Source organism: Palaemon carinicauda, chromosome 19, assembly GCF_036898095.1.
Source record: "Palaemon carinicauda isolate YSFRI2023 chromosome 19, ASM3689809v2, whole genome shotgun sequence".
In the NCBI taxonomy this organism is placed as follows: domain Eukaryota; kingdom Metazoa; phylum Arthropoda; class Malacostraca; order Decapoda; family Palaemonidae; genus Palaemon; species Palaemon carinicauda.
In genome coordinates, this window is record NC_090743.1 from 115,086,398 (window position 1) to 115,112,278 (window position 25,881).

A 25,881-nucleotide genomic window follows, 5' to 3' on the forward strand; every position below is an offset into this window, starting at 1 on the left:
ACAGTTTTGTAGTTATGGAAAAATAGTAGGTTTTGTTGAGGATAAAGATCAAGTTTTTTTAGAATGAATATTGTGCAATTTTTAAAAGAGGCAAAGTGTATTTTTAGTTGACATGAAAAAGTTTAGATAAAGAAGAGAATTAGTTGAAGGTGTTTGCGTAGGTGGACATAAATGTACCAGCTTAAACACACACGAACACACATACATACATTATACTCAGTAAAAGGAAAAATGTTTGTTTTTATATACATTTAAGCCAGCATCTAGCTTAGGTTGCATCCATTGACACCACAGTCATGATCTCAGTGGAGAAATTCTGTTGCTATATTTACTTGATTCGTGGCCGCCACTTGGTTCAAAGTTTGGGGTCGTGACAGTCGGTCGCTCTTTGCTTATTTGCTTTTTAACATAAACCTTGACGAACTTCAATTAAAGTACATACTATCGTACATCAGAAAGAATATCACTACCTGGAACTATCATATGTACAAAGACTATTGAAATGATTTTAATTTTATAGTATGGAAACCATTCCGAATTTTAGTGTTTATTAAAGCCATCTGCTTCGTAATGGGGGGGGGGGGTTTATAATGCTGTCAGCGTACCTCAGTGTCCTTTCGGCCATTAGCTGCACTCCCTTTTTACCTTTCTACTCCACCTCTGTTCCCGTTTGGTTTCTTCATTTTTGCCAAACTGACTCTTATCTTTTGCTTCACAGTAGAACAGCAAAGGATCCTTGCACTTGCATATAGACAATGAATAGTCTATTCGGGTTTAGTATCCCAAATTATCTATACTCAAAACCATCTAAACTCCTCTTGGTAATTTCATGTACATCTGGGGACACTCAAAGAGTAACCGAGATTTACTTAGGTGGTGGAATGGGAAGAAGAATGTTATGCTGGGAGACTTTATAGGGCCGTAGAAGCCATTTTCAGAGGTCGTTTGTCTTTATTAAGAAGAACACAGAAAGATTACGCAAGATGCTCTAAGATTTCTTTTTGAGAAGCTTTGTTTGTTTGTATTTGTTTCATGTTTGCTCTGATAATAGGCTTTTCCATAGGATTTGCAACATCATCTATACATATATATATATATATATATATATGTATATATATATATATATATATATATATATATTATACCTCCTAATATCTTGTGCTTATTTTTCAATATAGGATGTGCAATATATATATATATATATATATACGTATATATATATATATATATATATATATATATATATATATACATACATACAGAGAGAGAGAGAGAGAGAGAGAGAGAGAGAGAGAGAGGTAACAGTTTGTTTTTTATAAATCTAAAAATATTATGATGTTGAAATGACCATGACAAGGGGGAACTGATAAGTGGTGTTCCAATCCCGTAGTGTTTTCCAACTTTCTTTCCATTTTCATTTTTTATCAATTTATTTTTAAACTTGCCATATTTTTTCATTTGAATTTTTTTTTCATGGTAATAAGTAAAATTTCATTTATACTTTATAATAAAATTATTTCTATACGACTATTTATTCATTTTTAGTTTTATAAAATATTATATATTAATTAAAAGGTCAATTTAATGTCTTACTAGACTGGACTTAAGGCTTGCTGTAGTATGCTTAACTTGAAGTGCTCTATTTCATTTGTGCACAGCTGAAGGAGATCAAGATTAAAACGCCAAAGAGAAAGGAGAAACCCCAAGAATGATAGAATGGCTTGAACTGTTTCTGACGAAGCAGATAAGGTTCATCTTTAATTTGACATTTGTGACTGTATAGTCGGAAATTCTGGAAAGGCAAAAAAAAAAAAATGGATAGTTATTTGGTGAGACTTTCCGTCTAGTTACAATGACAATATTTTCAAGTGGTGAAGAGGAGCATCAGCTGATGGTCGTTTTTTTTATAATAATTTATTTCTTTTACGTTAATTTCATCTCTCTCTCTCTCTCTCTCTCTCTCTCTCTCTCTCTCTCTCTCTCTCTCTCTCTCTCTCTTTCAACAAATTCAGCTTATTTTTCTCTGCTTATATTCCCATTTTTATCTTTTCTTTTCCTAGTATTTCGTTTTATGAAACCTTGCATAACAGATCAATGCTCTTTTAGTGTTGATAGTGACGATAATGATGATAGTAATAATAATAACAGTGATGGATTTTCCGTGCATAATCTCTCCATCGTTACATGAGTAGTTTGGGAAAAAATGTAGGTAATATTGTTTAAGGACGATGTGTTGGGGAGTAAAATAAAGATGATTCGTATTTCAGCCACTCATTAAGACAGGCGTTTTTGTCTCAGATAGAAATTCTGATATTGAAAATTCAAAAAAAAAAAATAATAATAAATCACTTCAAGGCCGCTCATGAATGCCAGAGCTAGAGGACAGTGACATTGTCCTAGATACTGGACAATGCCCTAGAGACTTTCCATATATACATATGATCAGCGTCCAAGCTAGGAACAGGGAGACCCAATCAATGGCTGCTGATGATTCGGTAGGTAGATCTATAGGCTCTCCCAAACTCCCCATTCTCTGCTCACATGGATGGTGAGATTCCAGACATTACAAGAAACTATTGAGTTTGAGCGGGACTCGATCTCCCGTCCTGCAGAACGCCAGACAGGGACATTTCTTCACTTGCATATTAGCACTAAGTGGCCTCCCCGGTCAAATTCATGACTACTAATACTACTTACATCCATTTACACCACTTGACGCCTTGTCATTGGATAATATTAGTTTGTAGGATAAGAAGAAACAACAGAACCTTCTTCCAACTTTGCCAACATTTTTGCTATGTCTCCCAGGAATTCCTACTTGGCAACTTACTTTATTTAACCGATAAAATACGAAAGTATCGCTCAGAGTAAAAATCCACTTCCAGCAGAATATGCGTAGAGGATTCCTACCGCTCAGCGAATAAAGAAAGTTTGTGTTCGTAGCTTTTTGGGAAATATTCACTTAGTGAAGTTTATAGCAGCCATAATGGCCATTTGGAGAGACCGTGGTTCCTTGTCAACAAGGACAATGAAAGATAACACCAGCTGTTGCTCGCTCTCAAAGAAGGAACTTGGTTTCAATTCCAACGGTTTTTTTCTTTACATTATGTTTCATAAAGTAAGATGGTCTATATAATGGTCTGTTGTAAAATGGGTGACCGAAAGTTAATGCAGAGTTCTTACAAAATCAAAGACGGAAAGCATTTAGCATTTTCTGTTGTGACTATAAATAAGGTTTTAATGGGATATTCATTTACAATTTTCCCCAATTTTTATATACTCGATATTTTTTATTGTTAATAATACAACTTGATTTTTTCATAATTTTATATCTAACTCAAATGTAAATAAACTTGTTAAACTATAAAAGATGGGCTCCTTTGGCGCACAGTCTACGGTATTTTGCGAGTTTTCGAACCTGCGTAGGAGTTGGTAAAAAACCGACCATCAAAAGCCATTGGTGGAATTGGGGGAAAATGCTAAATTTACTTTGATTTGTTTGATGGAGTTGTTATACCTTAAAGAAACCTTTTTTTAGTAGAAGAAAGTATCCTGTTTACTTTTATTTTAAGAAGTTAAAGGTTAAATAACTGTAAAAATCAAGTTTTATTTTATAGTGGGTTGAAAGGAGAATGGTAAAAAGTGACCGATAGCGTATTCTTAAATCCTAAAGAAAGGGAACATTTCTCTTGAAAGCGTCAGGGGTCTTGGTTATGAAAAAGGTAATTGGTTTTTAGCTTCGTTTTTAACAGTGGTGATATTGATAATAAGGGTTTTATCTTTGGTGGGGCGGGGTGTACTTGACTACCGAGAAGACGTACTTGGATTTCTGTTTAGAAGGTATTTTTTTTTTATTCTACATAGTCAGGTCACAAATAAATGTCTATAAGGAAAACTGGCAACAGAGGAGAATCAGCCTTTGATCTGAATATGCTTTTAGCAAAAGTCAATTTCCCAAAGAGAGAAATTGAGAAGCTTATCTCCAAACAGTTTCAGCCACTGAATCACCCGTTCAGAAACTGAAGTCCCCCCCCCCTTCCCCCATTTAAAAGTAAACCAAAGCAAGATATGTGTCCCAACGAATGTAAATTTGGTCTTTTCAGTATTCGTGGAAAGTTCTATGGACTTCACCGGGACCTCCATGACACAAGTTTGGAGAGGGAAGCGTTCAGACTTTGTGTCCCGTCGAGTAAATGGAATGGAATAGGCAAGCCATTTGGGTTGGGGGTTTCAATATTGGTTTTGTTTTCTCCAACGGGAAATGAATTGTTGACGAAATACTGAAAGGATTTGGGAATATATTATAATGTAAAAACAAATTACTCGCTCTCTCTCTCTCTCTCTCTCTCTCTCTCTCTCTCTCTCTCTCTCTCTCTCTCTCTTTGTAAAATGAAAGGATTTGGGAATATATTTTAACGTAAATCTCTCTCTCTCTCTCTCTCTCTCTCTCTCTCTCTCTCTCTCTCTCTGAATAAAGAATGGAAAAATGTATTTATAAGTGATAATATACAGGTAAATACGGACATACTGTACAAAATACTGGAGAAAATTGTTGAAAAATATGTACCGAAAAAAAACAATAAACAAAAGACGTGCATACCAAGAGACAGAAGGATCTTATTTCAGAAAATTAGAAAGTGGAAGTAAAAACCTTGCAAAAGAAAAAAATGTAAGATAGAAAATGCAGAACAAAAGATTATACAGTCGAAAGAAAATGAAAAAAGGGACTTAGAAGAAAGGACACTTCAAAATATAAAAAGAAACCCCAAAGTACTTTACTCCTATGCAAAAAAGATGAATAAAAGGAGAATAGAAATAGGCCCTCTAAGAATTGAAGGACGGCTAACGAATGAAAAAAAGGAAATATGCAACATATTAGCAGAAAAATATAAGAGTGAGTTCACGCCAAGAATTGCGAATGAGAATAATGAAACAGAAATGAGAGAAGAAAATGTTGAATATCTAACGGATATAGATATTAATGAAGCAGATATTGTCACGGCTATAAACGAAATTAAAAATGGATCGGCAGCCGGACCAGATGGAGTTCCAGCGATTTTGTTAAAAAAACTGCAAACACTATCGCGAAGCCGCTTGCAATACTGCTAAGACAGAGTGTAGATATGAGCGAGATATATGTTAAACATAAATTAGCTTATATAACCCCTATCTTCAAAAGTGGATCAAGACTAGAGGCAAGCAATTATAGACCTGTTAGTCTAACATCACATATTATGAAAGTGTATGAGAGGGTAATAAAAAAGAAAATAATGAACCATTTGGTCAAAAATAATTTGTTTAATATGGGTCAACACGGTTTCGTACCTGGAAAAAGTACACAGACCCAACTGATAGCACACTATGAAAACATATACAATAATATGATAAATGAAAAAGACACAGATGTGATCTATCTAGATTTTGCAAAAGTCTTTGACAAGGTAGACCATAACATATTGGAGAAAAAAATGAGAAAACATAATATTGTGGGAAAGATAGGAAAATGGGTAAAAGAATTCCTGCAAAACAGAAAACAGATAGTGGTTGAAAATGACGAGAAATCAGATGAAGCCCAGGTAATATCTGGTGTGCCCCAAGGTACGGTATTAGCTGCACTGCTATTTGTTATTATGATCTCAGACATAGACTGTGATGTTGAAAACTCCGTAGTGAGAAGTTTCGCCGATGACACAAGAATAAGTAGAGAAATTACTTGTGATGAAGATAGGAACTCACTACAAAGAGATCTAAACAAAATATATGAATGGGCGGAGATAAATAGGATGGTATTTAACTCCGATAAATTCGAATCAATAAATTATGGAAACAGAGAAGGAATGGTGTATGCATACAAGGGACCTAATAATGAGACAATCCCAAAACAAGGAAGCAATTAAAGACCTTGGTGTAATTTTAAATAGGAATATGTTATGCAACGACCAAATAGCAACACTGTTGGCTAAATGTAAAGCAAAAATGGGAATGTTATTCAGACACTTTAAAACAAGAAAAGCTGAACACATGATTATGCTTTACAAAACTTATGTGCGTAGTACACTCGAGTACTGCAATGTGATATGGTACCCACACTACCAAAAGGATATTGCGCAAATAGAGAGTGTACAAAGGTCCTATACTGCTAGAATTGAAGAAGTTAAGGACCTTGACTACTGGGAAAGACTGCAATTTTTAAAAACTATACAGTCTAGAAAGGAGAAGAGAACGCTACATGATAATACAAGCATGGAAGCAAATAGAAGGAATTGCTGAAAACATCATGGAGCTTAAAATATCAGAAAGAGCAAGCCGAGGTAGATTAATAGTGCCAAAAAGCATTCCAGGTGAACTGAGAAAGGCGCACAGGACATTAATCCACTACGCACCAGCATCGATAATGCAGCGACTATTTAATGTGCTGCCCGCTCATCTAAGAAACATATCAGGAGTGAGCGTAGATGTGTTTAAGAATCAGCTCGATAAATACCTAAGATGCATCCCAGACCATCCAAAACTGGAAGATGCAAAATACACCGGAAGATGCATTAGCAACTCTCTGGTGGATATACGAGGTGCCTCACACTGAGGGACCTGGGGGAACCCAAACAAACAATAAGGCAATAAGGTAAGGCTCTCTCTGTCATATGGAAGTTTAAGTAGGCTTATTGAAGCATGTCTTTTTTATGTGAAATTTTTTTTTAATTAGTTATTAAAATTCTCTCTCTCTCTCTCTCTCTCTCTCTCTCTCTCTCTCTCTCTCTCTCTCTCTCTCTCAAACCTTGAGCGTATAAAATTCTCTGACTCGACAGAGAAAGTTGGGATAATTTCTCCTGAAAGTTTGGTCTTGACCAAAGTAAAAGGATCAACGTTTGCGTTTCACTTCGGTTTATATAACTTCCCTTAATTAGTAAAAAGATAAAATAACAGTGGTCAGCTCAATTTTGATTTAAAGATGGAATTGCAAAGTATCATATTTGGTGGGAATTTCGTTGGGCTCATAATTGACGGGATTATTTTCGCTTTGTGATGTAAGTTCCATCGAAGACACTCGTGCAGTCCATAGGAAGTGTTCGTTCTGCTTGTTTTTGGATATACGTGAAATGATAACAATAGTTTTGCTATAGATTGTAACAACATGGTTATGCGTTTTGTGAGTTTTGAAAGTTCGCGTGCTATATGTAAAACGAGATGAGTCATTTGCTTAAATATTTTTATCATTGTATCTCATTTCGTTCTTTAGTTAGATATTTTTTAAGTTTGAATTAAACAGCCGAGTACTTTGTTTACGAAGAATAAGTTCTCAAACAATAAAATAAATAGGTGCTTTAGAAGGTGATGTATAAATTATATCAGAATTGTATATAAAAGAGATCTGTGGTGCAATTTATGTGATGGAGGGTGAAAGAAATGGGAAAAGTTTGAATTGTTCTCTGAGGTCATTTGATTCTTTCCTTGGCCCATAAGATGAAGGGGTCTTTGGTGGCACTCTTGTTTTCCATTGTTCCACATGAGAGTGCCATAAATTTCTCTCTCTCTCTCTCTCTCTCTCTCTCTTCTCTCTCTCTCTCTCTCTCTCTCTCTCTCTCAGAGGCATACTGTATTGTGAAAAAACCGCATTTGTTCTTTTTCTTTTCTCACCTCGCCTGGGGATGGAATCAAAGTTTCACATCAGTAAACTGGGATAGCTATCATTTGTACCACCGTACCAAAAGAGAGAGAGAGAGAGAGAGAGAGAGAGAGAGAGAGAGGAGAGAGAGAGAGAGAGAGAGAATCATCTATAATATCCTTCTCTTTTCTATATCCCGGATCCTTTTCTTGTAGAGAACGAGATACAAAATGAAACCTCAAAGTGTGCACGTGTTGACTGTGTGGACCAGACACAGACGGGAGACCGAGTTACGTCATGTTGTGTGGCGATGAATTCCTGTTAACCTGGGACTCCAACCAGACGTCTCTTGGGTGTCGAATCTCCATTGGTGGAGTCTCTACAACTCTCTACGAATGAGGAGCACACCCATTTGCCTTTCTTGCAACTTCTTGATTCTCTTTCCTTTGGTTTTTACCTTTTGCTTAAATTTTTTCCCTTTACTTTCATCCCTTTTCCTTTGATTATTTTCCTTTTACTTTGAATCATTGCCTGTAGGATTAGAAACCCTTAAGGTCTTTATATAAGTTTTTTTTAATGCTTTCACATTATATTAGTTTTTATGTCTATACATTTTTGTGGTATTTGAAATGTATTAAGATTCAAAAGAGGAAGATTTAATGTGTCTTCGTGTGTGATTATGATAGAAGTAAAACATTGCTATGTCGTCATTGGATCTATTTTAGCAATGCATTAATGCATCTCATAAATCTATTATGCAAATAAAATCTGTAAAGGGAAATTGATGAACAAAGAAAACGAGATTTTAATTGTTAGAAACTGAGAAATGGAGGTAATTTGCATATGAATGTCCTTTTTAAAGGAGTCATTGAAATTCTCTCTCTCTCTCTCTCTCTCTCTCTCTCTCTCTCTCTCTCTCTCTCTCTCTCTCTCTCTCTCTCTCTCTCTCTCTCTCTCATATGGAAGTGTAAATTAGGCTTATTGAAGCATGTCTCTTTTATGTGAAACCTTTTGTTTAAATAGTTATTAAGATCTCTCTCTCTCTCTCTCTCTCTCTCTCTCTCTCTCTCTCTCTCTCTCTCTCTCTCTCTCTCTCTCTCTCTCTCTCTCAAATCTTAGATGTAAGGTATATTTAAAGATTTGAAAAAGTAATTGTGAACAAATTTTCCTTCAAGGTCACAAGTCTTTGCTGTGATAATAAGTCTTTATGAAGATGTCATCTTTATGAAGGAGCAGTCTTTGCCATAATCATTTTAGAACTCAGAAATAGCGAACTCCATTGCTGACGTCCTTTCCATGAAGTGAAACTTTGGTTATATAGACCAGCCAATTAACCCAACAGGACATGATTATCCATAAGTGTCAATTTACAATTATTTATATCAACCCCTTCATTATTTGAGAATTTATCATATCACAATTTTCTAAGTTAACCAAAAAGGCAAAATCAGGCCCTCTCCCACGAGTCAGAATAGTCATAACGAAAGACGTCCCTTTTTAGAAGGACTGAATTTGGATGCAGAAAAGACTTGACTTCAGTTAATCGGGAATTGCTGCTGTGGAATTCCTTTGAAGGATTGTCTACACGGACATTTTTGGGGTGTTATACTACTGATATGTTTTGAAATTAAAGTTTAAGCTATGGATATATTATTGACCAATATATAGTCATTTAAATTTTCGGTAATTCTCTTGTTAATATCAAAAGTGCGTTGAAATTATGGCCAAGTGGTATGTCACTGTTCATATAGGTTTCCAGGACCAAGGTTCGATTCCCGGCCTGTTAGAAACTATTGTCTTTGTGTGATTTCATCTAGGGCTCTGATCCCAAGGTCGTTAAGAGAATCCAGACATTAATGTATAAAAAATATATGCCTTATTTGAATATGAAAACACGTCTAAATGTGCAAAATATATCATTCATTATATATATATATATATATATATATATATATATATATATATATATATATATATATATATATTCATATATATATATATATATATTATGAATGCATATCAATAATTACTCATGCAATGACGAGAATTATTTTAATAATGGTGACTTAATAGTTTGTCCTTACCTGACACACACCCGGAGAAATAACGTCACAGTCCATGTGATTTCAAGGAAGAGCACCGCTATCGATAACGCCCTGAAAGAGAAACCAATATCAGGATTTATATATATGTATATATATGATGTATATATGTATGTATGTATATATATGCAGTATATATATATATATATATATATATATATATATATGCACACAGTATACATATGTATATATAAACATATATATATATATATATATATATATATATATATATATATATATATATATATATATATATATGCACACAGTATACATATGTATATATAAACATATATATATATATATATATATATATCTATATATATATATATATATATATATATATATGCACACAGTATACATATGTATATATAAACATATATATATATATATATATATATATATATATATATAATGTGTGTGTGTATATATACATATACTATAAGTTCCATAATACCTGGAACATTAATATAAATATGATGTTTTAAGTTGAAAGAATTTTAGATACCAAAATAGTTATTCATTATTTCTTTAATTTATATCACGTTCAGAAGCGCCTGATGTCATACTTACAGTATATAAGCGCCCAATATGTGGTGGTGGTATACCATATCAACTCCGACGCCCCAGAGAACTGAAAGAGAGACACAGTTAGACATTAGATGCAAATCTATTTGGATGAAGATAAATAGTTACAGTTATATGGGTTATGATGTTCTGTAATTACGGCTTGGTTATGGAATGGATTTCTCTCTCTCTCTCTCTCTCTCTCTCTCTCTCTCTCTCTCTCTCTCTCTCTCTCTCTCTCTCTCTCATATCTTTGTAAGTAACTGATCCTTCCTTAAGCGTTTTCTTCTATCTAGAAATAAACCTTCTTCTGGGGTTGTAGTGGCCGATGTGGTTAAGTCCCTGACTGGTGAAGGCCAGACTGGGGTTCGAGTCCCGCTCAAACTCGCCAGTTCCTTTGGTCGCTGCAATCTCACCATCCTTGTGAGCTAAGGATGGAGGGGTTTGGGAGAGCCTAAAGGTCTATCTGCTAAGCCATCGGCAGCCATTGTCTGGCTCTTCCTAGTCCTAGCTTGGGGGGAGAGGGAGCTTGGACACTGATCATATTTGTATGTTTTAGTGTGCTACTATTATTAACACACATTGAGTATGTGTTGTTTAAGATGTTGAGTCTTGAAATAAAGTCAATCATGTTAACTTTAAAATGGTTTATTCTCTAAAAACAACAGTGTTAACATCTCCATCACAGGAGTATAGCTGGTTTGGTCGCATGACCATTCCAGGTGAAGTATAGATAAGAACTGCCTAAAATATCGCTATCACAGATATCGTATATTTAGTTATCTCAGCATTTAAACACAATATGTAAACTTTACATTAGTCTAGGAAGACACCTGCATCCGTGGCGACACAACTCTTTCACACGGTATGCATTTGTGTTTATGCTTCATAAAAATGTTACATTGCTGAGACCTGCAAAATGCATCCTGTTATGATCTTGTCTGACTACAGCAAATCTCACGCTAGCTTCTTCTTCCACAATGACGTATTATGTCATGTGTTTTAAACATGTAATAACTGACTATTACATCAGCTCGGCCAGCTATCTCAATTTTTTTTTTTTTAAATTTAACAACACACCAAAATAAGTTTACTAGGAGTGTGACTGGATATATGTATTATTCTTTGTTTAACTTTAGCCATAAGCAAATGAGGACGAATGTTCAAATAGGCATATTAAAAAAAAATAATAATAATGCATATGAAAAGATATTACCAAAGCAAAGAAAAAAATGCATGATAAATACAGATCAAAGATATGGTACATTGCTAGCAAATGATTATATGGTACCAAAAAAGATACTGATATACATATGATTCGGTAACTTGTTAAAGAATAATTGTTACCTTTGTCAGAAACATAGATTAACACAATACGGTAATTAATAAAAATATTTGTTACCTTGGTAAAGATTCAATTTTAGTGCACAAACACGAATTCCTGGTACGTACACGTACCACGGTTTCGTACATATATATATATATATATATATATATATATATATATATATATATATATATATATATATATATATTTATATATAGGGCTTATATATTTTATTAGATGCCCATAGATTCTGTTTTTTTATTTTTTTTTTCTCTTTTCTTTTAACATTCCGGCTTATATATTTTATTAGATGCCGAGAGAAAAAAAAATGATTTATTTTTTAAATGTTTTTTAAATGTATTTTTAAAAATGCAAATGTTCTATAGTCTCTTCAATTACATATTACTAGCGTACTAACTGCTTTTCGTACACAACTCGTTTCCAAGATAATTTTACTCCTTTGAGCGAATGAAGTGGCCACTTTCAAACGGCTTTAAATTGAATTAAGTAAGGAGTTTTGTCTGGACATGGCAAAACGTTCCGTTTGAGCGGCAAACTGTTCCTTAACCTATGCCAAACAAGGATCTTAACGGCGATAAATATCATCACCGTCACAACTGTTCCTGCTAGTAGTATGGGGTGAAGAAATTCTTTATAAGTCGGTGACAGGTGGTCCATCTCGGTCAATTTCATCAACCGCTTGGCTACCTGTTTGTTGTATGGGAGAGGTAGTGATGGCATTGTAGTCGACCAAGTGAAGTTCGCGAAGTAGGCTCGTTCTCTGATGATGGTCCTGATCCCTCTCACCATGGAATTAGGGGATGTCCCGATACAACCATCTGATGCAACGAAGATTTGAGAATAGGACGTGGATCCGTCCGGGCATGATACATTGAAGCCGTCCTTGTCGTATTGTATCCACGAGCCGTTGTTCAGTCTGCAATTGAACTCATTATTGTCAAAGGGATAAAGCTTATCCAGACAATTTTCACTTGTATGGGAGAGAGAACCGCCTAGCACTATACCCAACTCGCATGAATCCATCAAGTTTTTATGGAATTCAAATGAGTCAGCTGTACATATTTTTCTATCCATTGCGTCTGAACAGTGAGTTAATTGATTCAAGTCTTTAATGACCGTATATGTTTCCTTGTCTGGGGAAATCAATATGTGTCCTGTCAAACTGGATATTACTGGATTTGAGTGATTCGTCATGAAAGTCGGAAATGGTGATATCCTTTAAGATTGCCAGGCATCAGAAGAATCAAAGGGAATTGGAATCATAATCTTGTTATTTTCAACGCTTACTGTAATTAGGCTGTAATAAAACTCTAACCTACGTGCGTCTAACAAAGGAATATAGCCTAGTTTTTCCCGTCCGTTCTCCAGAACTAACTTTAAGTATTTTATAGGCAACAAATGGGGTGACAGTACACCTTTAGTTGCTAACGTGATAGCTTCTACATAATCTTTTGATTTCTCAATGAAATGTGCAATTCTGTTATGTATGTGATCTATTTTTGAATCATAATACATTAACGTTGCCAACAAATCCTGTACTTCCATAATCTGACTGATATTACTTGAATGTTCATTTACTAAATCCATAATTTGATTGATTGAAGTTAACTGATTCCTTAGTTCTGACATAATCCATTCATCTTCATGATTCAAGAACTCAATTTTCTTATTTTGATTACTAATCTTAAGACGATTGGAAATTCCTAAACCTAAACTTGCAATAGACCCAAAGATGTTTAGTGCAACAAAAACAAACGGGTTACGCCTCTCTTTATGTTCGTGTCCTAGTCCACATCAAAAGGTCACGAGCCAAAGATTCTGTCTCGTAAGTCTTATTTTGCAAGTCATCAGATAGCATCTCTGTAACTTTTAGTGTCGATCCAAGCGAACTCTCTGTAGCCAAATGAAAATGTCTTCTATGCAACTCATCTAATGAGACAGCAAACCTCGAAATGGAGCTTTTTAAGCTAGTGATGTCATTCTCTGGAAGAAAAAATGCTTGCATATGCACTTCTACAACTACGTTACTAGATGTAATAAAAACGTCTTCTTGTCTTTCAACTATAGTGCCATATTTAAAATCTATACTTTTGGTTTTAGAGCTCATCCCACACGAGAAAAATGTCTGAGCAACAATATCACTCCCAACAACAAAAAATTCATCTTGGAAACCTGTAACGAGAAAAATATATGTAATTACTCCTGTATTAAGAAGAAAACTTTTAACATACAAATAAAAATCTTTCGCTCTCTCTTTTTTTTTTTTTTTTTTAATTTCTTATGTGAGCCAATGGTACGATTCTCTCATCAGTGGGTTGGGATACGTTTTGAACTCTATACCTATTGGCCGTTAATGTTTCCAAAATGTTAAATGGGCCTTCAAACTTAGGTGTTAGTTTATGATTGAGTCCTTTACGTACTTTTACCTGTATGTATACATTATCACCCACGGTATATGTTTTAGTTGGCTTCACTATTTTATCATGATTCCTTTTCATTATGATTTGTGATTCTTCTAAATTCTTTCGAAGGATATCATAACGACTTTTGCTTGCATTTATACATTCTTTTAAAGGATTTGATAGATTAGTTGTAGGCGTTAATACATGGAAAGGCGTTCTAAATGGGGTACCATCCAATGCTTCGTGCGGTGACATTTTAATTGATATATGATATGAATGATTCAGAGTACTCAGTACCGCAGGTATTGCAATATCCCAGTTGGGGTCTGATCCCCCTAGTGTTACTCTTAATATATTTAAAACCTTCCTATTTGCTCTTTCCACTAGCCCATTCGACTCTGGGTGATATATCATGGTATTTATTTTCTTTATGCTAAGGAATTCACACAATGAGGTAAGAAAGTGATTATCAAATTCTCCACCCGAGTCTGAGATTATCATGTGTGGAATTCCATGTTTACAAATGTAACACTCGTAAAACTTCCTAGCGCATTCAATCGCAGTTTTAGTTTTAAGCGCTATTAGTTCTGTATATCGAGTTGAAGCATCTACGATTACTAAGAGGTGCTTATTTCCTCTGTCTGACTCGTAAAATCCTGTTAACAAATCTAAATGTATTCTTTCAAAGGATTGATTGGGCACGGGATAAGCCCCTAGGCTGACAGGTGTTTTCGTATGCCCTTTGTTTTCCTGACATGTGCGACAATTAGCTATGTGTTTTTTATATCTGTAAGCATTGTATGCCAATAAAACAATGATTTGGCTTTCTGTGATATTAATGAGAACCCCGGGTGTTCATGTAATGGATTTGCATGCAACCAATTCAGGACAGTGGAAATAAGTAAGATTGGTACCACTACCTGGTCGTTAGTTACATGTGGTGTATTGCGGGTTTTCCTTGTCACGGTCCTACACAGGATATTATCTTTGATTATATAATTCTGCTGCTTATACTGTATATATCCCTTTTCCTTATGATTGCCTTTCAAAGCATTTATAATTGTTTCTAATTTCTGATCTTTTCTTTGCTCAGTCTGTAATAATTCAGCGCTCCAGCCTAAATCTTCTTGTTCAGATATCGTTTTAACATTTGGCATGGATGTTGGTATATCTATTAATTCAGCTAAAGGCTCCGTACAAGATGACACGGGGTTGCGTGATAATGCATCCGCAATGATATTTGCTTTCCCAGGTAAATACCCGATTCTCGCGCCAAAGTCTTGAATGATCAAATGCCACCGAGTTCGTTTGGGGCTGTGGTTGAAGCCTTTAAAAAACTCGGTTAGTGGTTTATGGTCAGTAAGAACCTTAACGGGATAACCGTATATTATGAACTTAAAATGCACTAGTGAATTAACAATAGCTAGCCCTTCCTTGTCTATTACTGCCTACTTACTTTCGGAAGTTCTCAGTTTTCGAGATTAAAAAGCTATCGGGAAAAATTGTTTATCATATTGCTGAAGTAATACCCCTCCTACTCCTAAGTCTGAGGCGTCTGTTGCAATAAAGAATTCCTTACCGAAGTCAGGAAATTTTAAGATAGGAGAACTACACAGTTCATCTTTCAAGGTATTAAACGCCTGTTGATGCTGCTCAGACCATATGAAATCTACGCCCTTCTTCGTAAGATCAGTTAAAGGAGCGGCTATTATTGAATAGTTGCGTATAAAACGCCTGTAATATCCACTACAACCCAGAAATTGCTGTATTCTCTTGACATTAGTAGGTATGGGAAAATTACGTATAGCCGACACCTTATCATGAACTACTTTAAGACTTTGGCTTGACACCATGAAACCCAAATATATTAATTCTGTTCTGAAAAATTCACACTTACTAATCTTTACCCTTAAGTTATGTTGTCTTAATCTCTGTAGTACTAGTTCTAACTTACGTTGATGTTCTTATAAGGTGTTGGAAAGGATTACAAGATCGTCCATATAGGCATGCAATATATCCCCTAGCAAGTCTCCAAACACTATGTTAATCATTCTTGTAAATGTTATGGGAGCACAACGTAAACCAAAAGGCATCCGTAAAAACTCATAATGTCCCCTGGCTGTGCTGAAGGCTGTGTATGGGATACTATCTTCTTCTAATGATATCTGGTGAAAGCCTTTAAGTAAGTCCAAACTGGTAAAATATTTATTCTGACCTAACAAAGACAAAATATCGTCAGTACATGGCACTGGGAATCGATCAGGGATCGTTTCCTCGTTTAGACGACGGAAGTCTACGCAGATACGCCATGTTCGATCTTTTTTCGGTACAACTATTAATGGAAAATTATAAGGGCTGTTTGATTTCCTAATGACTCCTTCTTCTAGCATTTTACCTATTTCATCATTTATTTCATTCTGGAATTTCATAGGGAGTCTGTACGAGGGTACATAGATAATTTTCTGCTTGTCCTTTAACCTTATTTGATGCTCGATCACATCTGTTTTTCCTAAGGATCCATCCGTAGTGGAAAAAACATCATGATATTTAGTTAAAAGTCCAAAAATTTTCTGCTGAATTTTTTCGTCTTGAATGTCTTTATTGATTTTATTTTTAATAGATTGCAAAAGGGATTCATCCGCAACTGATTGAGCGTGATTGATTTCAGCAGCGGTAAGAATACGATGTTTATAAACTTCTACATCCAAGATATGTTGATTTTTGTGAATTACTAAAGTGTTATTTAAATGATTACAGACTTCAATATTACATTGTTGATGTGAGCCTACTGTATAAATAGCTTGTGTGACAGACAATCCGTTAGTTTTCAAAGTGTCGGAAAGGATTAATATTTCAGATCCCAGTAATGTTTTCTTTATTTGCACTATTAAATTCGAAGGTACGTTTGGCTCGATAGATTGCGTGCAAGATGATATTACGGGTGAACGAGAATTCTGCTGAGTCGCGTATATTATTTCTTTATTAGTGAGACAAGTTATTGGTTCTTCAACGTACGTGACGGTTACATTTGTCGTCTCTTTTTTTATCCAAAACTGATTTTAAGGTATTAGAAGACTTATAGAATTTTCCTTTGATATACACGCCGTGCTTGGCAGGGGCTAAGATAATGTTTTGATTTCCCATAGATGGTTATCCTATAATTACAGCTGGATACATATCAATGTTTTGTACAACAACAAATGTATCGGCAAACGTGCGTTTACCGACTTTGAACTGAACATGAGTTATGCATATTACATTTAATTCATTATTTCCTATACCCGAGAGTCTCACTCCGGATTTTTCTATCGGAAAGTTCGAAAACAACAAATGATGTGTCCTCAAATCCATGATATTACGTGGACTACCAGAGTAAAAAAATAATGTAAAGGATTTGTGTTCTAAATTTACAGCATATAATGTTGGTCGTAACTCATTTTGGCTTATTATTGTATGAATTCGTTGCAAATCTACGGGAGCATGCACTGATTTACTTAATTCGGCCGTGTGTTTCATAGGAAAATCTATTGCCTCACAATGATCTGATAAAACATTAAATTGATTATTCAATACTACTGATGTTGACATGAATGACCTTGACCCAAGTTCACTCTCTTCCCCACTGGAGTTAATTATGTGGTATTTGCTTTGCTCTGCACATTCTGAAAATTAGTCTGACCTTGCGAGGTCTGGTTTGACGACCCAGGTTCAGCGTTATTCGAAGTAGTGTTTGTTTGTTTCGGATTCTGAACGACATTGACATTTGGCTGTTTCTTCTTATTATTAAAATGAGGATTTTTCTTCTTATTTCCATATGGAACTGACTGTGGAATTGACTGTGTATTTCTAGGATTCTGTTGTGTCTTACGCGAGTAGCACTGACTATATGAATGAGTCAAACTATTATGTATCGAACAGAATTTCGTTCTGCAGTCCGCGATCAAGTGACCTTGACGTTTGCAATTATAACACGTCATTCCCGCAACTTGACTATTATTAACTACATTTACTTGTTGTGGCTTTGTTTCATTCTTTGCAAAAACTTGAGTTAACACGGGATCAAGGTCAGGACACTTAGACATGTGTTTCTTTATCTGTTTATATACATCCAATTCCGTACTTGCAGGCGTTAACTTTTTATCAAAACACCGCACTAAAGCTTCAGGCAACATAATTGTCATGCAAGTTGAATACATTAATCGTAAAAAATCTTTCACAGAGATGTTATCTCTAGTAACCCAAGTGGAATTACCTAAAATATCTTGATATTCATTAAGCCTATCAGCTATGAGAGCTGCTCTCTCAATAACATTAAGCCGAGTCATAGTGGCTTGATTAAGTGTATTTCTTAACGTTAATACTACATCCAAGGCTTCTTCACCCCCATAGACCGCGCGTAACCTAACTTTGAAATCATCCCAGGTAACTGCTTCTTGAAATGAAAGGCATCTTAAATACGCACTCGCATCCCCCTTGGAAAAATCTATAATACTTTTAGCTTCTTGTAATTGTACAAAAGGGTCTACGATTTGTTTGGCATTTAAATGGGCATCGACGGATGAAATCCATGACTCCACATTTTGAGGCAAGAACCCATTAACCCGACCCTGAAAAGGAAGGATTGCAGACCTGGCATTTACAAGCGTCACAATCGGGAGAGGATTAATCTGTCCTACGCCACTAGGTCCAGGGATGGGGCTCACAGGGGGCGTCATGACTACTGTATTTCTTTTCCTATCTCTTCGACCCCTTGCAATTCTATCAAAATATCTATATGAATGCAGACGTCCACTGCGTAAACGCATAAGCACTCAATTATAAAGATTATAACAAAATTCCCCAAAACAATGCTACTAATCCCAAGACATTTCCCAAGAATTTCTGAAAGAAAACAGAACACAAAGATATTTCCCGAGAATTTCTGAAAGAAAACGGAACACAAAGATATTTCCTGAGAATTTCTGAAAGAAAACGGAATTAGCACAAAGAGAGAAAAAATTCTAGATGAGAATTCGGAGTTGAACACAGTTTCCTTTAACGAAAGGAAAATAGAAGATTAGCAAACCACTCCGGTAATAATCGACTAACGACTCGTGATAACTACACTGCACTGTTCAATACTGAAATGAATAAGAAAATTTTACTTAGCTTTATATGGTTTTGTGTGATGTCGTCATATCCTCTCTCTCTCTTGATGTTTGGGTGAATGTATTCGGTCCGATTTCTTCTCTCTCTCTTGATGTTTGGGTGAATGTTTCGGTCCGATTTCCGTTGAATGTAGTGCTTCCTGGATATGTTTTGTAAGCGTTGAACGTCAGTCCTTGGGTTTCCTAGGATGTTGATTGAAGATCCAGTTCATCAGTTTGTATGTATAACATTCATTAAATGTTTGCTTCTTCGATGGACTATGATACTTAGTCAAAATTGTAGATTCATTACTGTTGATTTCTTGAAGATCTTTCTCTGGTTTTTAGAGTTTTATTGTTGATTTCTTGAAGATCTTTCTCTAATTCTTAGACTTTTATTGTTGATACTAGAAGATCTATCTCTGATTCTTAGAGTTTTATCGCTGATTTCTTGAAGATCTATCTCTGATTCTTAGAGTTTTATCGCTGCCACCATTTATTAGTGTGCTACTGTTGTTAACACATATTGAGTATGTGTTTTTTGAGATGTTGAGTCTTGAAATAAAGTCAATCATGTTAACTTTAAAATGGTTTATTCTCTAAAAACAACAGTGTTAACATCTCCATCACAGGAGTATAGCTGGTTTGGTCGCATGACCATTCCAGGTGAAGTATAGATAAGAACTGCCTAAAATATCGCTATCACAGATATCGTATATTTAGTTATCTCAGCATTTAAACACAATATGTAAACTTTACATTAGTCTAGGAAGACACCTGCATCCGGTGGTGACACAACTCTTTCACACGGTATGCATTTGTGTTTATGCTTCATAAAAATGTTACATTGCTGAGACCTGCAAAATGCATCCTGTTATGATCTTGTCTGACTACAGCAAATCTCACGCTAGCTTCTTCTTCCACAATGACGTATTACGTCATGTGTTTTAAACATGTAATAACTGACTATTACATATGTGGTCAGTCTCCAGTGCATTGTCTTGCTCGATAGCGTAATGTCATTGTCCCTTGCCCCTGCCATTCATGAGCAGCCTTTAACCCTTATCTATGATATCTTTAGTTTCCTCTTGGAAGCCTTAATATCTTCACTTACACTTAATGTGTTATTAAATTGAAGATTCATGAGTATGTTTTATAGATAATGAGCAGACGGTATTCAGTTGTTCGTCCTTCACAACTATTGTGTTGATATTACTTGTCAAGAAATGAGGCTTTTCTTTAAAAATTTTCCATAATGCTTTTACTAATAAGTGTTATGGCAATTTTGATCCAAATTCCTTATTACAATAACACGCAATCTCCCCATGACTGAAAAATGTAACAACGATGCGATTACAAATGACGTTGAGTATTACCTCTACGGCACTGAGAGAGAGAGAGAGAGAGAGAGAGAGAGAGAGAGAGAGAGAGAGAGAGAGGTGGGGGGCCAGTTGGTTGGGGAACTTCAGAAATAGTTTCAGACAGATGCATAAGCGTCCGAGAAAAGTTTTTCTGGAAAAGAATATCAATAATTCTTACTTTCTTGAGATGATCATCTGATTTGTCCAAGCTTTTGGCTATTGCATTATGACTATTTATTTCTGTTTTTATTGGCATATAATGTGTGATATGTTGTATATTCGGAAATGTATAGAGGCGATTAATTTATTTTGTTATATTCTCTTGAAATCGTTCAGAAAATTTGCACGTTTGAAAAATCACACTTAAGCAAGATTCAAGCTTATTTAACTCATGTCTGCGGTTGTATGGGTAACCAGGAAGAGTCGGATTCCGTCATTACAAGGTCCCTAAACCTTCATGGTACAGGGCATGGGACCTGCAATCTCACTCCATACATACCTGTTGGATAACGGAAGGATAATACGGTGCTACAAGTATATGGTCACCAAGGAGCTAAACACTTTACTTATAAGTATACTTATATATATATATATATATATATATATATATATATATATATATATATCTGTATACATTGTCTGTGATGTGTATTATATATGTACAACGTAGTATTCTATTCGTAAGTATGCATAATTACTACATAGTCAAATATATAACCATAAAAGTATCCCAATATTTGTGCCAAGGATATGATGAAGGTAACCAGTTCTGTTTGGGTGATTTAACTTGTCCTTCGTCTTTCCAGTTTGTTTCATTTCTATAAATCGAATTGAAACGAATAAATGACGGTTTTACGAATGAGATGTAATGAAAGGGATGAATAGAAAAGGAGGGACGGGAGACGAACTTTTAAGAGACAAGGAGGATAATAATTGAGGTAGAACTTATTAGCATGCGGTGTTCCCTATATAATAAAATCAAACACAGATTATGGGGATATTAAGGAATAAGGTAATATCAGCCTGCTTCATAGCCATAGAATATTCTCTCTCTCTCTCTCTCTGTCTCTCTCTCTCTCTCTCTCTCTCTCTCTCTCTCTCTCTCTTTATCCCATTTGGCTAAATGTCAAAGGTTCGAACCCTTGGCTGGCCAGAAATGTTTATCAATAAAACAAGTCTCATTTGTGTCTAGGATCCCATGGGAGGGTGAATTCGATATTTAAAGAGTATTTGTTGCTTGCCTGAAAAAATTAAAATCCAGAGTATTAGTAATAATAATAATATATATATGTATATATATATATATATATATATATATATATATATATATATGTATGCCCCCTGTGGCCGCGAGGGCATAAAAACAATTAGAATAGCGCCAACGTTATCCCTGCATGTCATAAGAGGCGACTAAAAGGGACGGGACGAGGGGGCTGGGAACCCCCTCTCCTGTATAAAAAATCCTGTGAGACGTTATCAAGGAGATGGATCTGTGGGGAGAGTGACTGCTCCCCGCACTCTAGTTTTGGGGTTTTTGAATGTGCGTGGATGTAGTACGATAGAGAGTAAAAGATGTGAGATTGGAAGTATGTTTAGAAGTAGAAGGATGGATGTATTGGCCTTGTGTGAGACAAAGATGAAAGGAAAGGGTAAAGTGATGTTTGGTGAAATGTCTGGTAGAGTGTCTGGGATTGAAAGGGGAAGAGCGAGAGAGGGTGTGGCTTTATTGCTGAGTGAATGGATGACAGGGAAAGTAGTGGAATGGAAGGAGATATCATCTAGGTTAATGTGGGTAAGGGTTAGGTTGGGTAGGGAATGTTGGGCGTTTGTCAGTGCGTATGGGCCAGGTAGTGAGAAAAGTGAAGAAGAGCGGAATGAGTTCTGGAATGAATTAACTAGGTGTGTAGAAGGACTGGGTAGAAGGAATTGTGTAGTTGTCATGGGTGACTTAAATGCTAGAGTGGGCGCTGGAGAGGTAGAAGGTGTCATTGGGAAGTATGGCGTACCAGGTGAAAATGAGAGTGGTGAGAGACTAGTAGATATGTGTGTTGAACAAGAGATGGTAATAAGTGCTAGCTTTTTTAAAAAGAAAGATAAAAATAAGTATACATGGGTAAGAGTGGCAAATGGAAGAGTAGTAGAAAGGGCATTAATGGATTATGTGTTGATAACTAGAAGAATGTTTGGAACATTGAAAGACGTGCACGTGTTTAGGGGTATGGCTAACGGTATGTCTGATCATTTTTTGGTGGAAGGAAAATTAGTTGTAGCAAAAGAGTGGGGGAATAGAGTAGGTGGATGTAAAAGGAAGCTAGTGAGGGTTGAAGAGCTAATAAAACCGGGGGTAAAAAGTAAATATCAGGAAAGGTTGAAAATGGCATATGACGAGGTGAGAGTAAGAGAAACTGGTAATTTAGAGGAGGAGTGGAAGTTAGCAAAAGAAAATTTTGTTGGGATTGCAAGTGATGTATGTGGCAAGAAGGTTGTTGGAGGCAGCACGAGGAAGGGCAGTGAATGGTGGAATGAAGGAGTGAAGGTAAAAGTGGAAGAGAAAAAGAGGGCTTTTGAAGAATGGCTGCAGAGTAATAGTATAGAGAAGTATGAAAAATATAGAGAGAAAAAGTAAAGCGCAAGGTACGTGAGGCAAAGAGGGCAGCTGACCTGAGGTGGGGTCAGGGACTGGGTCAGTCATATGAAGAGAATAATAAGAAGTTTTGGAAAGAAGTGAAGAGAGTAAGGAAGGCTGGTGCAAGAATTGAAGAGACAGTGAAAGATGGAAATGGAAGGTTGTTAAAAGGAGAGGAGGCAAGGAAAAGGTGGGCGGAATATTTTGAAAGTTTGCTGAATGTTGAGGATAATAGGGAGGCAGATATAATTGCTGTTCCAGGTGTTGAGGTGCCAGTGATGGGATATGAGAATGAGAGAGAGATTACAATAGAGGAAGTGAGGAGAGCACTAGATGAAACGAGAGTAGGAAAAGCATCTGGTATGGATGGTGTGAAAGCCGAGATGTTGAAGGAAGGGGGTGTGACTGTACTTGAATGGTTGGTGAGATTGTTTAATATGTGTTTTGTGTTGTCAATGGTACCAGTAGATTGGGTTTGTGCGTGTATTGTACCACTATATAAGGGTAAGGGAGATGTGCATGAGTGTTGTAATTCAAGAGGTATTAGTTTGTTGAGTGTAGTTGGAAAAGTGTATGGTAGAGTAATGATTAATAGGATTAAGGATAAAACAGAGAATGCAATCTTGAAAGTACAGGGTGGTTTTAGAAGAGGTAAGGGTTGTATGAATCAGATTTTTACAGTTAGGCAGATATGCGAGAAATATTTAGCAAAAGGTAAGGAGGTGTATGTTGCGTTTATGGATCTGGAGAAAGCATATGATAGAGTTGATAGGAAAGCAATGTGGAATGTGATGAGGTTATATGGAGTTGGTGGAAGGTTGTTGCAAGCAGTGAAAAGTTTCTACAAAGGTAGTAAAGCATGTGTTAGAATAGGAAATGAAGTGAGTGATTGGTTTCCGGTGAGAGTGGGGCTGAGACAGGGATGTGTGATGTCGCCGTGGTTGTTTAACTTGTATGTTGATGGAGTGGTGAGAGAGGTGAATGCTCGAGTGCTTGGACGAGGATTAAAACTGGTAGACGAAAATGATCATGAATGGGAGGTAAATCAGTTGTTGTTTGCTGATGATACTCTACTGGTAGCAGACACAGAAGAGAAGCTTGACCGACTAGTGACAGAATTTGGAAGGGTGTGTGAGAGAAGAAAGTTGAGAGTTAATGTGGGTAAGAGTAAGGTTATGAGATGTACGAGAAGGGAAGGTGGTGCAAGGTTGAATGTCGTGTTGAATGGAGAGTTACTTGAGGAGGTGGATCAGTTTAAGTACTTGGGGTCTGTTGTTGCAGCAAATGGTGGAGTGGAAGCAGATGTACATCAGAGAGTGAATGAAGGATGCAAAGTGTTGGGGGCAGTTAAGGGAGTAGTAAAAAATAGAGGGTTGGGCATGAATGTAAAGAGAGTTCTATTTGAGAAAGTGATTGTACCAACTGTGATGTATGGATCGGAGTTGTGGGGAATGAAAGTGATGGAGAGACAGAAATTGAATGTGTTTGAGATGAAGTGTCTAAGGAGTATGGCTGGTGTATCTCGAGTAGATATTATTATTATTATTATTACTATCCAAGCTACAACCCTAATTGGAAAAGCAAGATGGTATAAGCCCAGGGGCTCCAATAGGGAAAAATAGCCCAGTGAGGAAAGAAAATAAGGAAATAAATAACTGAAGAGAACAAATTAACAATAAATCATTCTAAAAAAAGTAATGTCAAAAGAGATATATCATATATAAACTATTAACGTCAACAACAAAAATGTCATATATAAACTATAAAAAGACTCATGTCCGTCTGGTCAACAAAAAAGGAACGAAGTGGTGAGGGTGAGAACAGGTGTAAGAAATGAGTTAGCAGCTAGAGTGGATATGAATGTGTTGAGGTGGTTTGGCCATGTTGAGAGAATGGAAAATGGCTGTCTGCTAAAGAAGGTGATGAATGCAAGAGTTGATGGGAGAATTACAAGACGAAGGCCAAGGTTTGGGTGGATGGATGGTGTGAAGAAAGCTCTGGGTGATAGGAGGATAGATGTGAGAGAGGCAAGAGAGCGTGCTTGAAATAGGAATGAATGGCGAGCGATTGTGACGCAGTTCCGGTAGGCCCTGCTGCTTCCTCCGGTGCCTTAGATGACCGCGGAGGTAGCAGCAGTAGGGGATTCAGCATTATGAAGCTTCATCTGTGGTGGATAATGTGGGAGGTTGGGCTGTGGCACCCTAGCAGTACCAGCTGAACTCGGCTGAGTCCCTGGTTAGGCTGGAGGAACGTAGAGAGTAGTCCCCTTTTTATTTTGTTTCTTTGTTGATGTCGGCTACCCCCCAAAATTGGGGGAAGTGCCTTTGGTATATGGATGGGTGTATGTATATATGTATATAATATAAAGTAAGTAATTCCTAATGAATTCCATACCTTCAAACATTAAATTCATCTCAAGTTATCAAGGAATTAATCTTATTGCGAAATACTTTTGATAAGGAAAAGATAAGCTTATCCTTAGCTTACATTTATAAATATACACCTTTGTTTAAACATTCCTTTGAATAGGTCTTGCGTAGGATTGTGAGATTTGAATTTTAAAGATTTAGAATGCTACACTTCATATGTAAGAGGTGAACATATAATAGAATGGAAGGAATAGCAAATGTGGCAACTGAGGACTTAGGGAATTAAACTACTTCTGTATCGTCTTGAACTTCGTAAAACAGCTGGTGTGTGTGTGTGTGTGTGTGTGTGTGTGTGTGGCGGGGTGTGGGGTGGGGTGGGG

General features: G+C 36.1%; 1 long non-coding RNA gene across 1 annotated transcript in view; it reads right to left on the reverse strand.

Annotated features, from left to right (window-relative positions):
* Positions 1–9,685: 9,685 nt before the first annotated feature.
* Positions 9,686–25,881, reverse strand: part of LOC137658312 (uncharacterized) — an 83,680-nt gene continuing 67,484 nt past the window's right edge. Inside the window, exons 2-3 of the long non-coding RNA XR_011047315.1 lie at positions 10,276–10,336; positions 9,686–9,759 (exon numbers count right to left, since the gene is read on the reverse strand). This is a non-coding gene — a long non-coding RNA (uncharacterized lncRNA). The remainder of the gene's footprint in view (positions 9,760–10,275; positions 10,337–25,881) is intronic.